Here is a 21,976-nt window from a genome sequence, read left to right on the forward strand (position 1 = left end):
GTATTTTTAGTAGAGACGGGGTTTCGCCATATTGGCCAGGCTGGTCTCCAACTCCTGACCTCAAGTGATTCACCTGCCTTGGCCTCTCAAAGTGCTGAGATCACAGGCAAGAGCCACTGCACGCCGCCCAAAAATATTGTGAATACCATTTTATTAGTCTATTCTTTCAGTTTATAACTTGTATTTTCACTTGGTATATGTTTCCTTATAATATAGGAGTTTTAAATTTTAATACTGTCATAATGATTAATATTTGATTTCTTTTTGTTTTAAAAATCTTCCTAAGACCATAAACATTTTCTTGTGTAATTTCATCTAAAGGTTTTAAGAGTTTGGTTTTCAGTTTGTCTTCAATACACTAATCCACTTGGAATTTATTTTCTGTATGATGTGAGGTAGGGATATAATTTAATGTGTTTTTTTTCTTTTTTTAAATTTTATTTTATGTAAGTAACCAATTCCTGTCCCCCCAATTTTTTCCAAAATAATATTAAAATTTAAAATAGTTCTAAATTTGTAGGAATCCTGCAAAGGTAGTACAGAGAATTCCTATATACTCCACACCCAGTTTCCTCAATTGTTAACATCTTATGTTAGCATAGTTTTAGAATAGATGGTAGTACATATTGCTCTGCACATTGTAGAAGTGGTTTTTATTTTTACAACAAAACTTTAGGGAATTTTAGCTTAGGATTTTTATCTCAACATATTTTATAGGTAGTTTAAATCAAAACAGGGTGATTATGTCATAAATTTTGATGCAAATATAAATAAGTGTTTTACCTAAAAAAGATTTGGGGTGACTGTGTCATAAATTTTGACACAAATATAAATAAGTGTTTTACCTGAAAAAGATTTGGGGAAGAATCTTAACTTGGCAAAGGATGTTTTAGTCTGTTGCCTTTTTATTGCCAAAATATCTTGAATTTCTTTGCAACATTTACAACTATAGAGTTTGTTGATTACTAACTAAGGGGCCTTTGTAGTTAGTTCTAAATTCTAGAATGGGAAAACAGGGAATAAAGATTTTTCTTAAAACCTACTAGTTTTGCTGCACTAGGCCAAGCATTTTTTTGTTTACTTTTATTCTTTTCTACTGCATGTCACTAATAAAATATATACACTAAAATTTGGAGACTCAAAAGGGGGCATGTAATACTCATATATGAAATTTAGCCCAAGATCAGTGAAAATCACATCAAGGCAGATAGTGAACATAACTTATAAAGTGGTTGCTAGTTTAGACGAGAAGTCAGGGAAATTCATGAAAATGCTATTTTGGTTCAGAAAAGAGAGTTTAGGTCGGGAGCAAGTGGCTCACACCTGTAATCCTAGCACTTTGGGAGGCTGTGGAGGGAGGATCTCCTGAGCCCTGGAGTTTGAGACCAGCCTGAGCAACATAGTGAGACACTATCTCAAAAAATAAGACAAATAAATAAAAAGTGGATTTTCTTATTAAAAAAAAAAAAAGAGAGAAAGCCAAAAGCATAAGGCCGACCCATTATACTAAGAGTTCAAGTTATGGTAATTTCATTCTGAGAAACCACCTAACACAGTTATTGTAGTTGTGCTACGATTGTGAATCTACCTTCTGTAATAGTTGCTCACTCTTTAAGACACAGAAATAAACATAATTTAGATGTGGCTCTATAGCACTCAGATGTTTACTTTTATCCCATGAGAATTGCTAACCCGTTTTAGATTTCCCTTTCTCTAATCAAATAGTCTCAATGTTTTATATAAAGATAAATACTTCAGTTTTAAGAATTGTAGCTCATTAGAAATATTAGTCTCTGTAATTTCAAACTACAAATGAAGTAAATTTTCTTCATTCATAGTACTATGGAATCTCTAATATGGGTCAGTGTTTTTGCTGGGTCATGGGCCTAATACTTGAAGAACTCTGATGGGGAAAAAGTGAAACATGATGAAATATTGATAGTAAAAGGATAGATGTCTACATTTAACCTTGAAGGATAAGTAGTTTTTTAGATGGATGAGAAGACTCAGTGGCCGGGCGTGCTGGCTTACGCATGTAATCCTAGCACTTTGGGAGGTTGAGGCCAGTAGATCACGAGGTCAAGAGTTCAAGACCAGCCTAGCCAAGATGGTGAAACCTTGTCTCTACTAAAACTACAAAAATTAGCTGGGTGCAGTGGCAGGCTTCTATAATCCCAGCTACTCAGGAGGCAGAGGCAGGAAAATCTCTTGAACCTGGGCGGCAGAGGTTGCAGTGAGCCCGAGATCGTGCCACCGCACTCCAGCCTAAGTGACAGAGTAAGACTCCATCTCAAAAAAAAAAAAAAAAACAAGAATCATGAAAGGGAATTCTGTTCATTTTAAGTAGTTTGAGATCTTGAGCTTTCTGGAGATACCAATAAGAGTGTGTCAGAGAGAAGATGGGAAATAAGAATTTTAAAAAATAAAATCTTGCAAGATACACTATATTGTTTGAGCTTTATTCTGTGCCTTACAAGAAAAAGAAATGTGGGCTCTTTAATCAGAGTAGAATCCTAATAAACAATTTGGTATGATTAGAGTGGTACCTGAATAGTAGCTGAGAATTGGGATGTAATAGTCAATATCATTTCTCAGTGAGAAGAGCATTCATCATGTTGGAGAAGAGGAAAGAAACTCGAGCTTTTAAAGAAGGTGGAATATATTGGACCTCAACCTCTGATTTAAAATATATGGTGGTATATATTTTTTAAGGACCATGGTGTTCTGTGTTATGTGCTTTCTAACTTTGAATTTGGAAAGTTTCACTGAAGTTTGTGGCACTGGTTAAACCACCATGCAATCAGGGCAGCTTAGAGATAGCAGAGGAAAAATCACAGCCGTGATTGCAAATGCTTGTGTTAACTCAATATTGTTTTGGAAGTTGGAAGTTTGAGAAGCCTATCGAACAATATTTCTTTTCTCTGACTAATTCTGAACTACTTGAGAGGTAAGACAAAAGTTAGAGTTGTAGAGATCAAAGTATCCAGTTAAATACTAGGTAGGAGGTTGTTACACAGGCCCAGTTTGTTATAACTAAGGGACCAGCCAGACAAGTAAATCACTTTTGCCTGGGGTGATGTGAGTAAGTGGGAGGACCTGGAGGCATGCACTAATGGATGTCTCTTCCCTTGAAAAATAAAGCCGGGAAAAGGTGATTCCTTGTCTTTTAGTCAGTAGTTACTGCTGAGACTGGAAAACATTAATGCAGTGATAATTTGCTACTCTCAAATAGCAGATTTATTGTAGGTACAGTTTTGGAATTTCAAAGCTGAATGTGATCTTAGAGGTCATTTACTTAACTCCCCTCATTTTTACAGATGAGGAAGATGTGGGCCTAAAAAGGTCAACTTACTTAAGATAACACAAGCGGAAGAGCAGATCTTCTGAGTCACCATGCCAACGTCTATTTATAAGTAGGAATGCTAATACGTTGCTTTTTCAATAGAAAATTAAGTGAAATTTCTCATTTCTATTTTCTCATATAGAACACCAAAATACGAGAATCTTAAAGACAATAAAGCAAATTAGTACTCCAGCTACTTTACAATGACTACTACCACTTTTACACATTTCTTTTCAAATGCTTTTTAATGCATACAATTTATATGTGAAGTATAACTGCAGTATCCAAATTGGAATACAAGAGGGCTCCATCTCTTTCATGGGAAAGGACTCATTTTGCTGCTTGTCTTTTTTATAGAGAACCATTCTGAAAGAATACAAGGTAAATATATCAAGAATACTCTGTATCTGGAATTTTTTTCTAACATGAGCTTTGAATAACTGTGTGAATGTGTACTTCTTTCCTTAAATCTAAAATAAGATTAGATCAGATATGGCAAATATGTTTCTTTTGTCCTTCCCTTAAATTGATCACATAGTTAACTGCTTTGGAGATTCTGGGAAGATGGCCGCACTTGCCTCACATTCTTCACCTGGATAATCCAACACAGGAAGAGGGCTTGCCATGTCTCGTGGTTCTTTCCATCCCTACTTAGGTAATTGCTCAGATCCTCTTGGGTTATAACATTCTGCAATTGTATATTTTAGAAGCTAATTTTTTTTTTTTCTGAATTAAACTAACTTATAATATTACTGAGTTTTACATAAACTTTTATTCTTTAGACTAATCAATATGCTAGAACCATCTGTAGATGTAACTCAGGGAACTAGTTCTTCTGTTGTCATATGATGACAGATTATTCCACACAAACACACATACTAAAAATGTCATTGTGAACTAAGCTCAGAAAACTTCAACTGAAGCACGGTATTATTATTATTATTATTATTATTATTATTATTATTATTTTTCTCAGCATGAGCAGTAATTTTCCAGACCCTCAGCCAAATGTCTGAAAGAAGATAAAGTACAGTGGACTTTCCTGTAACACAGTCTGAAAATTAAAATCAAAGTGTCCTAGTAACTAAGCTGTCTTAAATGGGAAGTGAGATCTTAGAGTCCCTTTGTTATTAAGGGTTAAGTCTTTGGTGGTTTTTAGTATTTAAGGTCAACACGCACTAATCCTTTTTTTGAGGGGTCAATGACAGCTTAACTGCAGAGCATAGTTTCAGTTTACTGCCTGGCAAATACAAGCTTATTACATTAAAAAGAAAACTGAACCTGATTTTATTTTGCATTTGAAATTTATAGAATACAAGATATTTTTGTATCATAGGCCCATCATTGTAAACATAAGTTATCACTATGTAAATGAACATTGGAAGTGCTATAAAAATATATTTTAAGTTGATATATAGACAAATTTGCTTTTATAGTGTATGGAAAACTTATGCCCATTGATCATTCATGGTTTTGTAATGAATATTTTTAAGATAACATTTACCAAAGCTCTGTATTTTAATAATCCAGAAAACTATAAAGAAAATAAAAAATCATCTAGGCGCAATGACTCAGGCCTGTAATCTCAGCACTTTGGGAGGCCAAGGTAGGCGGATCACCTGAGGTCAGGAGTTTGTGACCAGCCTGGTCAACATAGTGAAACATCATCTCTACTAAAAATACACAAATTAGCCAGGTGTGGTGGTGCACACCTATAATCTCAGCTACTTGGGAGGCTGAGGCAGGAGACTCGCTTGAACCCAGGAACCAGAGGTTACAGTAAGCCGAGATCACCCCACTGCACTCCAGCCTGGGCAATAGAGTGAGACTCCATCTCAAAAAAAGAAAAGGAAAAACATCATTCATAATCTTAGCATTCAGAAATTATGATGTCTATATGTATTTACATAATTGGGATCATGTGTGTACATAGTGATATAGTTTTGTAATCTTTTCACATACCAAATATTTGAATATATTTGAATATTTTCTGTGTCACTGAATAATCTTATAGAGCATGATTTTTAGGATACATCTGTAAGAATCAGTATATCCCATTGTATCAATGTACCATTTTTTTTTAACCCTTCCTTTTTGACATTTAGATTGCTTCCAAGTTTTTGCTCTTTTAAATTTTTATTTTCTTCTTTAAGTTCTGTTGGACTTGATTTTTTTTCCCTTTTTAAAGTAATGTTGTGATTAATGTCAGTGTGCAGAAATATTTCTGTATATCTGTGATTTCATTAAACTGTTAGAATCTGTTAGGTCAGCTGATACTAAAGTTTTCAATATTTTTGTCCCCCAGAAAGTTATGCCTGTTTAAATTTTATTCACAGTGTATTAGAGTGAGTTTATCTGTCTCTTTGCCTTGTTTTATGTCTTTTTTTTTTTTGATACCGAGTCTTGCTCTGTCACGCAGGCTGGAGTGCAGTGGCACACTCTCACCTCATTGCAACCTCTACCTACTGAGTTCAAGTGATTCCTCTGCCTCAGTCTCTCGAGTAGCTGGGATTACAAGCACATGACACCACGCCCAGCTAATTTTTGTATTTTTAGTAGAGATGGGGTTTTGCTATGTTGGCTAGGCTGGTCTTGAACTCCTGACCTCAAGTTATCTGCCCGTCTTGGCCTTCCAGAGTGCTGTGATTACCGGTGTTAGCCACCATGACCAGCCTTAAATCTTTGCAGATGAAAAATTACTTATGTAATTTAATTTGCATTTCTTTAGTTACTGGTAAGTTTGAATCTCCACCCCCTTCAATTTATGGCCCTTTACAGTTGTGGGGTTGAGGGGCATGAGGGGTTGAGGTTTGTTTATTCTATTTAGGGGTGCTTATTTTAGTTTTGGCATTTGGTGCTTTTAATAATGCTTCCCCCCCCCCCCCCCAAAAGCTGTGTGGCATGGAGAGAAAAGCATGGATTTTTAATTCATGGACTTGTATTTTGTTGTCACTTATGTATTTTCTGTGTGTCTTTGGGCCAACTGTCTGTCATCTGTGAGCCTGAAGTTGACTGGTCTGCCAAAAAAGATGATTATGAGATTTAAATGAGATACCTATCCCAGAAGAATCACTCAATGGTAGCTGCACTTCTCCTTTTCCTCACCTCCTCATTATCACCTACCTGTCATTTCGCTCTTTAGGCATTTTTGAACAGAATTGAAGGAAAATGCCATTCAAGTCTGCTATTTGCCTGTAAACAGAGTGGGTACAATCTCACTGACCACCCGGTAGTCACTGTTGAAATCTTTTCAATTCTTATGATGACAGCTGATGGATATACTTTTACATTATATATAGTGAGAAAGGAGTGGAAAGAGAGCCAGCATTGGAACAGGCCCAGCCATCAGAGGAGCAGCTTTTTCTTCTCTGTATCTTATACTACATACTCTTTTTTTTTTTTTTTTTGGTTGAGGACTAGTTCTCTGTGTTGCATTTTTATGCCAACTGTAGCTGCTGCCAGAATCTTGGATGCCCTAAATACCAGTGCTTACAGTGGAAGCCAGCAGGGTGGACCAGACAGTGAAAAAGATTCCTTTGCTCATGTTGCCAGCTTATCTGAAATCTTGAACAGCTGTTTGAATGAATGAAGTACATATTCAAGGGAGTTACAGAACTTCCAGAAAAACTGCTTTTATCAGGCAGTCTCCCTGCAAGCATCTATTGAATAGATCCTCTGTCAGGCACAAAGCCAGATTTTGGAGATACAATGGGAGTAAGACACTAGTCCTGTGCTGAAGATGGCAGATTTAAACAGTAAAATAGCATTAACAGATGAAAGGCAGGATGTAAGTACTAAAGGACTACAGGTGTTACAGACAAGAGGGTAGTCACCTAATGTTGGAGGATATTGTCATAGGGAATTTCCAAGATATTCAAGAAATTGAAACCTATAATTTGGAAGTGGTTTTGGTTTCTTCCAAAGTGAGAGAGTGAGGCTTAATTCTCTTCTGTATTAAACTGTGTTTCTATAATTGCTTTGTCTATGTCAGGGTGACTTGTAAGAAGCAAATGGACATTTGAGTACAACTACACTTTTGTTTAAGACATATGGCATATGTATTTACCTTCCCGATATCAGTACAGCAGGTGGAGATGACATGCCGTGACCACAAGTTTTGGGAGACTTGAGTTCTTACACATGGGATGATTTTTTGTTTTGTTTTGTTTTGTTTTGTTTTCTTTCTTTCTTTCTTTCTTTTTTTTTTTTTTTGGCTTGAGAGAGGACAGGCAACAACAGATGGAGTTTCTCAGGTTAGACCACCATGACTAGAATGCAAAACTGTAAAAGTGACTGCTGTATTTCAATCAGCAAATCTGCCACAGTTGTGGGACATTAAAGCCTTAACTGACCTTACATCACCTAAAGATAGATGTTGCACTCAAGGCTGCAAAGGGAGCCAACCACTTTTATATATTTACATATTTAAAATCCATTCTCCAGCAACAATTGAAATACTTGTAAGCATTTTAATTCTTCCTGCCAGCTCTATATTTCAACCTGAGAACCCGAATAATACACTTTCATCCACATCAGTAAAGCTAATTACCCTTGACTCTACCATTTCTAATACAGTTTTATTTTAGCATTTCAAAATACATTTAAAAAGTAAATTATGAGTTCTTCCAAACTAGATTCTCTATTCAGTCACATTAAAATGATCAAAAACCGGAAACATAAAATTTTTTGCCGGGAACAACCTAAGCCATCAAAAGGAGAGTAAAAATCTTTTTTTATGTTGTCTACCATATGATACAAAAATTAATTTTGGTACTATTAATAAATCTTCCTTTTTTGGTAATACTTGATTCCTGACATAAATAATCATTAAGTCTATGTTATTAGGTCATGTCTTCTAGAATACAGCCTCAACTGTGCATAAGACTTCTTTGTTTTGAAGTTATAAATTTTATTATTATCCTTTTGTGAGGTTTTGCCTCTCACAGGTCACTTTTCTTTTGTTCAGAAGTGGTTCTGATTTAAGGTACCAACCTTATATGTTTCACTGACAATTATTAAAGGCCCATTGCTTCTAAAACATTGTACTGTGAACATTAAGTGATAGAAAGATAAGACTCCAAAGCAGCTGACTTTATTTGAATAAAAACTGTGGTCACAGATAAATACAATATATAGCATAATGTAATAAATCTTAGGAGAGACCGAAGAATATTAAAGAAAGCTTAGCAAACATATAACAAAATAGTAACAATTTTTGGATGATAGGGTGAGTGAAAGGAAGAGTAGTGCTAGGTAAAGGCTGGCCATGTGTGCTGGAGCCAGATCTTAGAGGACTTTGGATGTCTTTCTGCATGTTTGAACTATATTCTCCAGGTAATATGGAGAAACTGAGGAGGCTTTTTTGTGCCCTTCTCCATCTCCATTAGAAAGTAATACTTGCTCATTATATAGAATTTGGAAAGTACAAAAAAGTATATAAAAGAAATATAAAATCATTCATAAATTCATTCTCTCTCTTCTGGCACCCTACTCCATCCCATCTTCCAGTGTTGTTTCCTGACCCACAGTGATGTGATTAGAGCCACGCTTTAGGAATGGCACCTAGATGTGGTGTATCATAAGTTGCAGGATAACTTATTAGGAATCTTAGTATGCAGAGGGAATAGGAACGAGTGAGTAGAACAAGAATCCTTTTAAAGATAGAAACAGGCTGAGTGTGGTGGCTCACGCCTGTAATCCCAACACTTTGGGAGGCCAAGGCAGGTGGATCATTTGAGGTCAGGAGTTTGAGACCAGCCTGGCCAACGTGGTGAAATTCTGTCTCTACTAAAAATACAAAAATTAGCCAGGCATGGTGGCACATGCCTGTAATCCCAGCTACTTGGGAAGCTGAGGCAGGAGAATCGCTTGAACCTGGGAGGCGGAGGTTGCAGTGAGCCGAGATCATGTTACTGCACTCCAGCCTGGGCGACAGAGGGAGACTCCGACCCCCCCCCCAAAAAAAAGAGATAGGAACAAAAGGTGATTTTTACTGATTTCATGTGGGTGTATAGGAGGAAAAGAGGAAGTTTTGTTGTGTGATTGACTGCCCTTTCAAGCCTATGTGGCCGAAAGGATCCTGTTGTCCTCAAACATGAGAAACACTGAAGACAAGATGAGAGACACTATAATTTTGTTTTGGGATACTTTAAATTTGAGGTGCTATCAAGGCATCTAACTGGTCCAGAAGTGTGAACCGTCTATACAGAATCAGGAACCCAGGTAGGAGGTGCAGATGATTGCTGCATTTTCTTTTTTGCTTACAGAGCATTCACCTATTTATTTTAATAAAGAAATTACCAGTTTTTCTAGTGTGTTCTTTCATGTGGACAGTTTCTGAGGCTGTGGTGACAACTGATTTAAGAAGCATATTTACAAAACCATCAGTTCTATTAAAAGATATATGAGGTCAAAGTTAGTATGATTCAAGGTCAGTGATTCCCAGATTTGACCATTAATCCTATACTAACGGAAGTGGTGGCAGCATTTACTTCAAAAACACTAAGAATAATGAGATAACACTGTCCTCGACATATTTTAACAAAGATAGTCGATTATCTTGTTTCCTGTAAAGGATTTCCACCCTTTCAGTTTTTCCAATAAGTAAGGGAACATGAGACAGATACCATTTGTAGATTTAGCTGTATATTGACATTTTCAGTCATGATCCAGAATTGGTCAATTACAGTTGACTGTAGTTCTTGGAGAAGTCTAAAGGGAAGGGACAATCTGTTTATAAGGAAACAGAGTCTTTCCTGCTTTTTAAGGGTAACATGATTATTTTTTAACATGGATCACAGCTGCCCCGAATGCAGTAAAGATTTTTTGTGAGTCTAGTCTTAGGTTTACAAGCTCAGCCTTGTACCACAGCATCAGTGTCCTCATGTATATATGCATTCCCTAACAATTAGTTGTTTGTGCTTCAGTCTTGTTTTGAAGATTCTTTTTTTTTTTTTTTTTTTCAACCATGTGATGTCTGGCCTCAGCTTGAAGAATTTAAAAATTAAGCATATTTTATTCTTGACCTTTACAGAAATTAAAATTTTTCGTTGTACTGTGTAGGTCTAGATATCCTTGCTAAAACAGTTTTTTTAAACCTCTGTCAGCATTTGAAACTGTTTGAGATTGTAGAAAATTGTGCAACCTTTGTTTTATTCTTTGACTCTTAATAGATAATGCTAAGCCTCAAGTATGAATTCTCTTTATATGAGACCAGCACATTGTGGAAATAGAGGATTTTAGATAGGCCTTTACAATGCATGTATTTTACATAATTTCACCCTAAAAATGTAACATGTATTTGGCAAAGGAAGGGCTTTTGTTGCTGTCATTCTCCCTCATGTTCCTCTTGTGCCTGACTGACTGCAGGGGAAACTTTACTTCTTAGGACTTTGGTTTGCTCATGGCCTTCTAAGATTGATGCTGCCTTTCTTCTTTTTGCTTTCGTTGCAAGGACAGTGCAATCATATTCTTGCCTTCCTTCTGCTGTGACACAAATGATGGCCCCCTCACCAGGATCACTTTGAGAAAAATCTCTTAGTATTCTGAGAGGGCCTAGACTCCCATTAAGTCTTCCAAAAGGACTGAAGATAGAGGTTTCCTAGAGCTCCTGGCTCCTCTCTTTCTTTTTAGTTCTGGTTCTCTCTAATCTTCTTCGTAAACTCCCATTCTCTGAAAGACAAATGCTTTTAGGGACTCTGCATGGCATGTGGATTTTACTCACAAAAACTGTGTCCCAGAGCTCCTCTACCTATTTTTGTACCATCTCTTCCCATTCATTCACTGCTGTATGTAGCCTTGGCCATGTTGGCTTACTTCCTGTCCTGTTACTGTGTTCTTCTGTCTTATTCCTACCTTGCACATGCTACTGTTCCTCTCAGAATGCCTTCCACACCTACCACCCCCACCCCGCCTTATTATTTGCTCACTCTAACCATTGCTGGCTGAACTCTTTGCTTTCGGGGTCACTTGGGAAATCCTTTCTTGCTCACCTCTCCTCCCAGGTAGGCTTAGATGTCTCTACTGTGTGCTCCCGTAGTATGGCCCACATCCCTTTATTACAGCCCTTGTTGGTTACAATGATAGGTCTGAGATTAGTAAAGTTTTTTTTTTTTTTTTTTTTTTTTTTTCTGTCACCCAGTCTGGAGTGCAGTGGTGCGGTCTTCTCACTGCAACTGCCTCCCAGATTCAAGCGATTCTCCTGCCTCAGCCTCCTGAGTAGCTGGGATTATAGGCATCTGCCACCATGCCCAGCTAATTTTTTTGTATTTTTGGTAGAGAAGGGGTGTCACCATGTTGGCCAGGCTGGTCCTGAACTCCTGATATCAGGTGATCCACCCACCTCAGCCTCCCAAAGTGCTGGGATTACAGGTGTGAGCCACCATGCCTGGCCTAATAAGATATTTTCAATACTGAGCATAGTACCAGCCAGTGAACTGGTGCTTAATAAGGATTTGAAGTAAAAATCAGTGGCTCAAAAGGAGACAAAGTGTGAAGGGTAATTTCTGTATCTGTGGTCAGCATTCACAGGCTCAGTAGTTGGAGAAAACTATATTCCCTGCTTTGACTTTTTCACTATTTCTTAAGTGCTACTGTTCTTTTAGTCTCTAAATCAAAACCATTTCATATTGACATATGATCCATACATATGTGTATATGTATGTGTATATTTGAAACCAAAAGTTTTGAAATACAACATGTCCTTTTACTACTTATAATGAATGCTGACTTTTTCTATTCTATCCTTTTTACTTTCCTTTCTCAATGTTCTTCATGACCTATTAGATTGATTCACAACCTCTTTAGGTCACAGTCAGCACTTTGCAAACTACTGCTGTAAATTACTCTACCTTTTCTGTGAGGAAGAGTTGAACTGTTGATGTATCAGTCAAGGTCAACCAAAGAAGCACCGCCAGTAGAAGATACATTTTAAGAGATTTACCACAAGGAATTGGTTTATGCACATGTGGAGTCTGGGTATGAAATCTATAGGGCAGGCAATGAAGATGGGAGGCTGGAAGTCTCAAGCACAAGTTGAAGCTGCTGTCACAGGCAGAATTTCTTTTATCTTCAGGAAACTTCAGCTCTGCTCTTCAGGCCTTTCAACTGATTCAATCAGGCCCACCCAGATTATTTAGGATAATTCCCCTTGCTTAAAGTCAACTGATTTTGAACTTTAATCACATCTACAGAATACCTTCAAAGTGACACTTGGATTAATGTTTGATTAAATAACTGGAAACTATAGCCTAGTCATGTTGACATATGGAAAGATCATCATAGCTTTGTGCAGTGGCAGTATCACAGCAACTGAGGTTTATCCTAGGCGTGATTATAGCTAATTGAAAACCTTTCCCAATACCCCGCCATGATGACTTACAATATAGTTAGCATTGGCATTTTTTGGCAGTCTCTATGGAGACTGAATAAAAATAAATGTAAAAAAAAAAAAAAGAAAAAAGAGACTATTATAGTACTGTGAAGAGCCTGATCATCAACCTTTTTTATGTAAGGAATAGGAATCCATTTTAGTTTGCCAATCACTTTATATCACATTCCTTTTTTCCTCTGCACTAATGTTAACCTTCTTGAGATCCTCACCCACTTGTTTGGCCTCATCCATGTTTTGGCATTCTCTTCCACTACCCTGGGTAAATGTATGTACGGTTCCTGGGAGTTTTACAGAGGTCCTTGTGTTGAGAGCCCCTTTGACTTTAGCCCACAGTTGTTTCTGATGACCTCCTTGAACGAACAGTTAAGTTCCTTTCAAGGCTGTTTCATTCTGTTTCCAGGTAAAATTTGGAGCTTGAGGTACTCTTCCCAAGGTACCCAAGACCTCAGAGTTTAGTGTTTGCTTCTCATGATACTCTTTACCCCACCCTCCCTTCCATTCAGAGGTCTAGTCACCCCGGGGGATTTTCATGGGAGAGTGTAAACTTCTGTACTGGAGAAGCTTAAAATCTTTCTTTCCATTTTTATGCTCCAGAGAAGCTCTCAGACCCTCTTTCGTGTGCCCGGCATCCCCTCATCCCCATTTCCCCTCTGTAATCTCACTGCGTGTGCACACACAAGCACCTCGTATTGGTCCCCTCCATCTGTTTTCTTATTTAGACAATTTAGACTAATTTTCCTCTATGGGCTTTTAGAAGCACGGTGCTGGCAGTTGTAGTAAAAGAAGCAGGAAGGACTAACTGCTGAGACACATGCGAGAACAAAAATTGATTTACTAACTTAACTTGCTGCATCTGTACAAGAGTATTTACTTCTTGGAATGAGAAATCAGTTATTTCACCTAGGAGATTGTCCACTGCCCCCAAATAGGTGCCAATTGGGTTAATTAGTTAAATGTTTCTGTGATGAGGACACCTGTCCAGTGGAAACTGGACCAAGGCCACCAATTTATTTCATGCTGGCCACCAGTTGTCAGTTAGCAAAATATGTCTCCAGTTTAAAACTCTGGCTGAACTGAAAGAAGACATTGCTAATTTCTCATGGATGTGTTTAATTGTTTACAATAAATTGAAAAATACTGAGGAAAACATGAACATCAGTGGAATTTCCCAGTTCTCTGTTAAAAAACTCGCTAATTTAGGTTTAATTGTCTTAGAATTTGTCCATATTCAGGATGAGTTAAGTTTACATTTATGAAGGATTTTTTTTCCCTGATTACTTTAATGGCATAAACTATTTTTACAGGGAGAACTTATTTTTAAGGCTTCTCTAGGCAATACTATACATTGAAATTTATTAAAAGTCAATGAAAAACAATGTATAGTAACCAGTAAGTCACAAATTGAAGATGGAAAAAAGACCATTGTTTGAAAATGTTCAGTCTCACTAGAATAAAAATGAAAATTAAAATAAAAAAATACTTTTCAAGTATTTTAACAACACATATTTGCCAATAAATGGTACCAATAATGATTGAATTCTGTGTTGTCAAAAGCAAGAGATTTAACTTATTTCATTAATATTTCTATATATGTGACCTTAGTAAAACTCTACTTATCTTGAAATATTCTTTCACTAAAAATCTTCATATATATGAAAATTTAACTTTTCATATATATGTACTACTATATATATTTTACTTATATGTGTGTGTGTGCGTGTGTGTGTGTGTATGCATGTATGTATATATAAAACTTTCCACAAAGTCAACTGTAGCTATTTTAAATTTGAGGAGTTTTCTGGCTGGGCATGGTGGCTCATGCCTGTAATCCCAGAACTTTGGGAGGCCAAGGTGGGAGCATTGTTTGAGCCTGGGAGTTTGAGAGTAGCCTGGGAAACATAGCAAGACCCTGTCTCTATTAAAAATAAATAAATAGTTTAAAAATTTAAAGAGTTTGCATCCTCTATATTTGAGGTGGTTGGTGCTATTGATAATACAAAAATGCATACTTGATTTTATCATGGACTTTTGTATATGCTTGAATATGAATATGTTGGGGATACAACAATTTGCTCCAAATAATATAAGAAGAATACTATGGAGATATGAATTGAGAGTACTTAGTAAGCAGCGTAAGTTGTGTTTTCCAGTATCTTCACCTTCTGAAGACTATTTTGCTCACTACTTCTTTTGTCCTTAGATAAGAACTGGTTCTGAAAACTATCTCTCTTTGTATTGCATAAGGGAAGAAATACATGAGAGGTAGGTAATATGGAAGATATGATTGATGCCACTATAAGCAGCCATGCCTGGGTTCCCACAGCCCTGTGTGAGGAAAAGCTGGGAAGAAGATCTAGAACCACCTAGGATGGAAGGTGGTATTCAGTCCCCTCCCTGAGGCCCGTAGGCTTTTGGAACTGAGCTTACAGCAGAAGAACAGACAATAGGGCCTTGACTTGAGATTAGTGCTTTTGACATGGCCTGGGGTTCTTTGTATGATTTATTGTCACTAATGTTTTCACTTAAAATGAGGTGAAAGGTTCTTAGTTATATTCATCTCTTGGCCCCAAAATCTTGTGTTTTTAAAGCAAGATAGGATCTTTGCAATCCATAGTAATAGTGAGCAAGTGATTCTTTTAGATGGTAGCCTGGTTAACATAGGCTAGTTTATATTGCACTACTAAATGATCCCATTATCTTCTAACAGATGTTTATTTCTCACTGATGTTACATGTCCATGTTAGGTCAAAGGGAAGCTCCTTGTATTCAGTATAGTCACTAAGGTACTTAAACTTGTAGAGGATCCATTTCCATCATATATGCTTTCCAGATTCCAGAAATACAAGGAGAAAAAAAAACACTGCAAGGTCTTGCCTCCGCAGTAAAATGGCTCAGTGACACACACCACTTCTGCCCAGAACCCATTGGTGAGAATTATTTACATAGCCCCACCCCAAGGCAAGAAAGGGTAAAGAAAGAAAATACCCTTCGCACCCACAAGAAGAACTGGAAATACTGCTTAGCAGCACTAACATCTTCATAGATAGACTAGTTTACCTTTCTTTGGGCTAGCTCACATGGATTACAGAAGTGAGCTTACTGTTTATATGAACAAATATAAATTGATCTTTACTTTCTCTTTTTTCCTGTATTTTTGCAAGAAAAAACTTACTTTTATGATTTTTACATGTATTAATCTTTACATTTCCTTTTCTTTTTGTACATTACTGCTGAATTCAGAGTTTGAGTCATTATGTGGATTTGTGGTTGTGAAGGAGAGCATCTGGCCTATTAATGCCCTCAAATGGGATATCCCTCAGAAACCTTTCCTTGCAAAAGTAGCTTATGGATATTATCTTTTACCTGGGTAGAGGGGTCTCAGCTGCCTTGCTGACCCATATTTAGCAGAGGGCAGTAAACTAAGTGTTTTGGTTTGGCATTTATAATGCCTATTAGATGATTTAGATGTGAGAATGGAACTAGCAGAGTGGTAAAATTAACTAAAAGCTTAACTATCTAAAAAACATAATAATATCATCTAGGTAGACATATGGGTCCCAGATGATCCATCCCTCAAATGCTCTATAGGATTGTGTATTTATGTGGCAGTATTAAAAAATGTGGAACAGATAACTTGCTATAAATAAGCTACAACTTAGAATTCATGCTTTTAGTTAACTTACCATCAAATGTAGGTATGAATAGTTGAAGACTTGTCATCAGAGAGACACATAGTGATAAGAATTTTGATTAGGTTTCAGCGTCGAGATTGACCCTAGAATCCAGCAGCCTGGGTATCAGAATTGGTCCTGCATTCTTGCACATAAAAGCCTGATCTCAGAAAGACCCAGTGAGTTGGCCAAGCCCACAGAGTACGGCAGCACAAGTTCTCATTGACCACTGCCTTACATGTGGGCCCCATGCAGTTGCCCCTCAGTATTCTTTCCTACTGCAGTGCTAGCTAGGTTGGCTTTTTCTTTTCTAAGCTAGGAGTTTAAGTATGGAAGTAATGATATTATACTTATGAAATGCTTTAACTTGTCAGAAATGTCTCTGTAGCTTGTAGGTGTTGTAAATCTGTAGTCTTATTTCTACTTACTTGTAAGGAAGTCATATTCCAGACTATCCTTGTCAAATACTAAAAAGTTCAGTTTTGCAGCCAGAGAATATCCTGTTTGAAGGACTTTGTGATGCCTCATTTTATGAGTCAACATTGGTAGGCCACAGTACCCAGATATGTGGGTAAACATTATTCTGGAGTCTATGAAGTATCTTTTAGATGAGATGAACATTTAAAGCAGTGGGCTAAAGTGGATGCCTTCCTTCATGTGGATTGGCCTCATCAAATTCATTGAAGACCTTCATAGAAGAAAGACTGACTTCTATCAAAGAAGAGGGGATTCTGCCAGCAGACTGCCTTTGAACTTGAACTGCAACATTAGTTCTTCCCTGGGTCTCCGGCCTGCAGGCCTACCCTGCACATTTTGGATTTGCTAGTCCCTACCGTCATATGAGACAATTCCTTAAAATAAATCAATTTTAATATAAATATATATAGTATATATAAAAAAACACATACACATATCTTATTAATTCTGTTTTTCTAGAAAACCTTGACAAAGGTGGACTTCCTTGTGTTGCCATTTGAACTAGCATGCTCTCTGCCTCCCAGTATGTAGGGTATGTTGTGTTTTTTTTTTTTTTTTAACTTCTTTTTTTTGGGGGACAGAATCTGGCTCTGTCGCCCAGGCTGGAGTCTGAAGTGCAGTGGCGTGATCTCGGCTCACTGCAAGCTCCGCCTCCCGGGTTCACGCCATTCTTCCGCCTTGGCCTCCAGAGTAGCTGGGACTACAGGCACCCGCCACCACACCTGGCTAATTTTTTTGTATTTTTAGTAGAGACGGGGTTTCACCGTGTTAGCCAGGATGGTCTCAATCTCCTGACCTTGTGATCCGCCCGCCTCGGCCTCCCAAAGTGCAAGGATTACAGGTGTGAGCCACAGCGCCCAGCCCAACTTCTTGTTCTTTAGTAATCCATTGAAACACTAAAATATGAAAAACCGTGGGAACTCTCTTTATGCTTTTCTGCCTTACTCCCTAGATTGGTTGGTAAAGAGAGCTAATTTGTGTCTAGTGTCATATTGTCTATAATTTAAAGTACTTTAGCATATATAACATACTATTTATGGGAGTGACTTTGTTTTAGGACCCTTTAGCTTTCTAGGTATTTCATTCATGAATCCACACACTAGGATTAGTAAGTTATTATTTGAAAGATGCTGATTAGAAGTCTGCACCCAGATATTGATACTTTAAATCTACACAAGACAGGGTATTAATGTTAAGTATGTTACAAATAATTGGTGAAATCAATGATGTTGAAGGTACATGGGTTAGCCTTAGAAATATTTTGTGTAACTAGACTTTGGGTCAGGCGAGGGTAGCAAATTAACAACTTTTGGAGTAATACCTAACTAGTACTCCATTTGATCCTGTTTTGTGGTATGTAAGATTCTGGTGAGTGATCCACTTAGAATGTTAAATGCATCCTACTACAGAATGTAGTTGCAACTGCTTTAAGTAAACCTTTCACACAGGCTACTTTTCAAAATGACTTTAAGGACAGAAATCTGGGATTTTACAGAGTTTTATGAGATAGCCCTATGAGTCTGTTTTTTGCACCTTCCAGTTAAGCAATGTTTTTACATGCAGCAGAATTTAGTTTGAAATTTCTTTTCATTGTAACATACTCCTTACGTTATAAGATTGTAGAGGAATAGACTATAAAGCCCTCAGCTGTTTAGATCTTTGGAGACTACCAGTGTTTACCCTAAATTGTCTGATGATTGTAAACTCCAGTTTGGCTTACTCTTAACATACTCCCGGGCACACACTGGGCAATCAATACACTAGATAATTCTTCCTATTGTCAATCAGTGAACTAGCCTTAATTTGGGGGAAGAAAAGGAAAGTTGAGATTATACATTGCTCTAAAGCTATTAGAATTCTCCTTTGTGAGGATTGCCAAAGTGGTTTTTGGAATGTTAATATGTGGCTATCTTCTCCATGCTTATTGTTAGTTTCAATTTAGAGCTTATTTTGCAGAGCCACTGAAATCATGTGAAGGTGAGTCAGGGTTCTGCCAAGGAAGCTTGTGATGAGTGTAGCCTGTTTGTGGAAGCATGTGAATGTTTGGCTTATCTCCAGGAGTACGTACACTTTGCCAAGCCATCATCTGAAACTCAGCGTGCTAGGACCTGGAACATTTTTCATCTTTGATGTGTCCGGAAGATTTTACAGAACCTGGGCCATAGCCTGAACTGAGACCTTGTGGAAGCATTGTGGGAGATTCCTTCCAGTCAGTATTTCAAGAAAATGCTGAATTTATTTAGACCTGCATTGATTAAAGAAAATGTGTCATAAAGAAGTGAAGGAAATGTCTTTTTCTTATTGTTGAAAATGTATTGCTGCCGTTTTGAAAAAGTCTTGCAGTTTAAACTACTGAAAATATATATAAGATAATGATTCTAGTTGAAATCTTATAATAAGCTAATTTTTACTTTATTTGCTTTTCATAGCCTTGGGTTGTTCATTCAGAAATGTCCTTGCTAACTGTGTTTGTAAACTCATTACCCCTGAAAGCCTGTCGCTGCTGTGAAGCAGTGGATGAGGTCTTGTTTTGTTTCCTTTGATCCGGGAACCAGAATATCGTTTGTTGGCCCTGAAACAAGAAGTCTTAAATTTAAACATCCTTTGTTTACTTTTCTCAGTGAAATAAAACAGGAACAATGTGAAGGTGCTTGAACTGCAAAAATACATATATCTTGATGGTGTTGAACATTAGGGCCCAGAATACTGTTGGCCTTTAGAGTTTTTTGTGTTGCTGGAATACCAGAAGGAATCATGCTCTGATGATTATTTGATTAATTATCCATATTTTTGTAGAGCAATTAAGGTTAACATAAATAAAAATAATAGAACTATTGTAAGAAAATGGAAAGAATCAAGATCATGTAGATGAAAGGGCTTCCTGGTCAGGAAAAAAACAGAAAGCCTGGCAGGCCGTGAGCCATTGTGTAATGACAGTGCATTGCTCTGGACATGGCGATTTTGGCAGCCTAATCTATGTTCTAATACTAAGTCAGTTACGCAGATTTTTGCTTAAAGGACATTAAACATCCCAGTGGATGATATATTCAAAACATGTTTATGAAAGAGAATATGAGGCTGGGCTCATGCCTATAATCCCAATACTTTGGGAGACCAAGGTGGGAGGATCATTTGAGGCCAAGAGATCAAGACTAGCCTGCGCAATATGGTGAGACCCTATCTCTATTAAAAATGTTTTCAAATTTAATTTTTAAAAAGTATGATATGAATAGTAGGTATCAGGATAAATATTATCCCTCGTATTACCCTGGGAAAGCTTTTCCTCTCCCCTCATTGAACCAAGCATAATTACAAGGACTATTTCATTTTATTTTCATAATACTCTTATGGGGATAGGCATTATTATTATAATAACTATTTTGTAAATAAGGAGACTGAGGCTTAGCATGGTTTTACAAGTTGGCAAGTGCTACATAACTAGGTTATTTAGGGGGCTTTAAATTAGGTTAAAATTGGGACCATACCAATTGGAGATCATATGAATTGGGAATATCTTTTTCTATATCTGCATCATGCTCTTTGGCTTAATGATATATGTATCTTGGGGTCTTCCATGTCAGTAGAGAGATATACATCTCTTCAGTCACTGCATTGAATTACATATTTGTATATATCATAATTTAGCAAGCCATTTTCTCTACTGGTGGACAATCAGGCAATTTCCTGCTTTGGGCTATTACAGATAATGCTATAATGAACTTCTTTGCAAATACATCTTTGTACACATTTGCAAGTATTTCTGTAAACACAGATGTGACATTATTATGTCAAAGACATTTACATTTAAAATACTGATAACTACTTTCTAACTATGCTTTCCTCTTCAAGAGTATCCTTTTTTCTATATGCTCACAAACACTGGATGTTGTAGTCTTTTTTTTTTTTTTTTTTTTTTTTTTTTGAGTCTCATTATGTCACCCAGGCTTGAGTGCAATGGCATGATTTTGGCTCACTGCAACCTCTGCCTCCCAGGTTCAAGCAGTTCTGCCACAGCCTCCCGAGGTGCATGCCACTATGCCTGGTTAATTGTTGTATTTTTAGTAGAGATGGGGTTTCGCCATGTTGGCCAGACTGGTTTCTAGCCCCTGACCTCAAGTGACCGCCCTCCTAGATCTCCCAAAGTGCTGGAACTACAGGCGTGAGCCACTGCACCCTGCCTGGATGTGGTAGTCTTTTAAAACAATCTATTCTTCCGTTCCCGAGTCCAAATGATCTCATTGTTCAGTTCCCACCTATGAGTGAGAACAAGCGGTGTTTGGTTTTCTGTTCTTGTGATAGTTTGCTAAGAATGATGGTTTCCAGCTGCATCCATGTCCCTACAAAGGACACAAACTCATCCTGTTTTATGGCTGCATAGTATTCCATGGTGTATATGTGCCACATTCTCTTAATCCAGTCTGTCACTAATGGACATTTGGGTTGTTTCCAAGTCTTTGCTATTGTGAATAGTGCCGCAATAAACATACGTGTGCATGTGTCTTTATAGCAGCATGATTTATAATCCTTTGGGTATATACCCAGTAATGGGATGGCTGGGTCATATGGTACATCTAGTTCTAGATCTTTGAGGAATCGCCATACTGTTTTCCATAATGGTTGAACTGGTTTACAATTCCACCAACAGTGTAAAAGTGTTCATATTTCTCCACATCCTCTCCAGCACCTGTTGTTTCCTGACTTTTTAATGATCGCCATTCTAACTGGTGTGAGATGGTATCTCATTGTGGTTTTGATTTGCATTTCTCTAATGGCCAGTGATGATGAGCATTTTTTCATGTGTCTGTTGGCTGTATGAATGTCTTTTGAGAAATGTCTGTTCATATCCTTTGCCCATTTTTTGATGGGGTTGTTTGGTTTTTTTCTTGTAAATTTGTTTGAGTTCTTTGCCCTTTGTCAGATGAGTAGGTTGCAAAAATTTTCTCCCATTCTGTAGGTTGCCTGTTCACTCTGATGGTAGTTTCTTTTGCTGTGCAGAAGCTCTTTAGTTTGATTAGATCCCATTTGTCAATTTTGGCTTTTGCTGCCGTTGCTTTTGGTGTTTTAGACATGAAGTCTTTGCCCATGCCTATGTCC

At 37.3% G+C, this 21,976-nt stretch overlaps 1 protein-coding gene and 1 non-coding gene across 16 annotated transcripts in view; both read left to right on the forward strand.

Moving 5' to 3' along the window:
* Window positions 1-21,976, forward strand: part of PPP1R9A (protein phosphatase 1 regulatory subunit 9A) — a 391,659-nt gene that overhangs the window by 180,447 nt on the left and 189,236 nt on the right. The window lies entirely within an intron of this gene.
* Window positions 12,624-12,764, forward strand: LOC126951912 (U4 spliceosomal RNA). Its single transcript, XR_007724737.1, has one exon. It is a non-coding gene; the product is annotated as a U4 spliceosomal RNA (small nuclear RNA).

The sequence above is a fragment of the Macaca thibetana genome, chromosome 3 (assembly GCF_024542745.1).
Source record: "Macaca thibetana thibetana isolate TM-01 chromosome 3, ASM2454274v1, whole genome shotgun sequence".
Taxonomy (NCBI): domain Eukaryota; kingdom Metazoa; phylum Chordata; class Mammalia; order Primates; family Cercopithecidae; genus Macaca; species Macaca thibetana.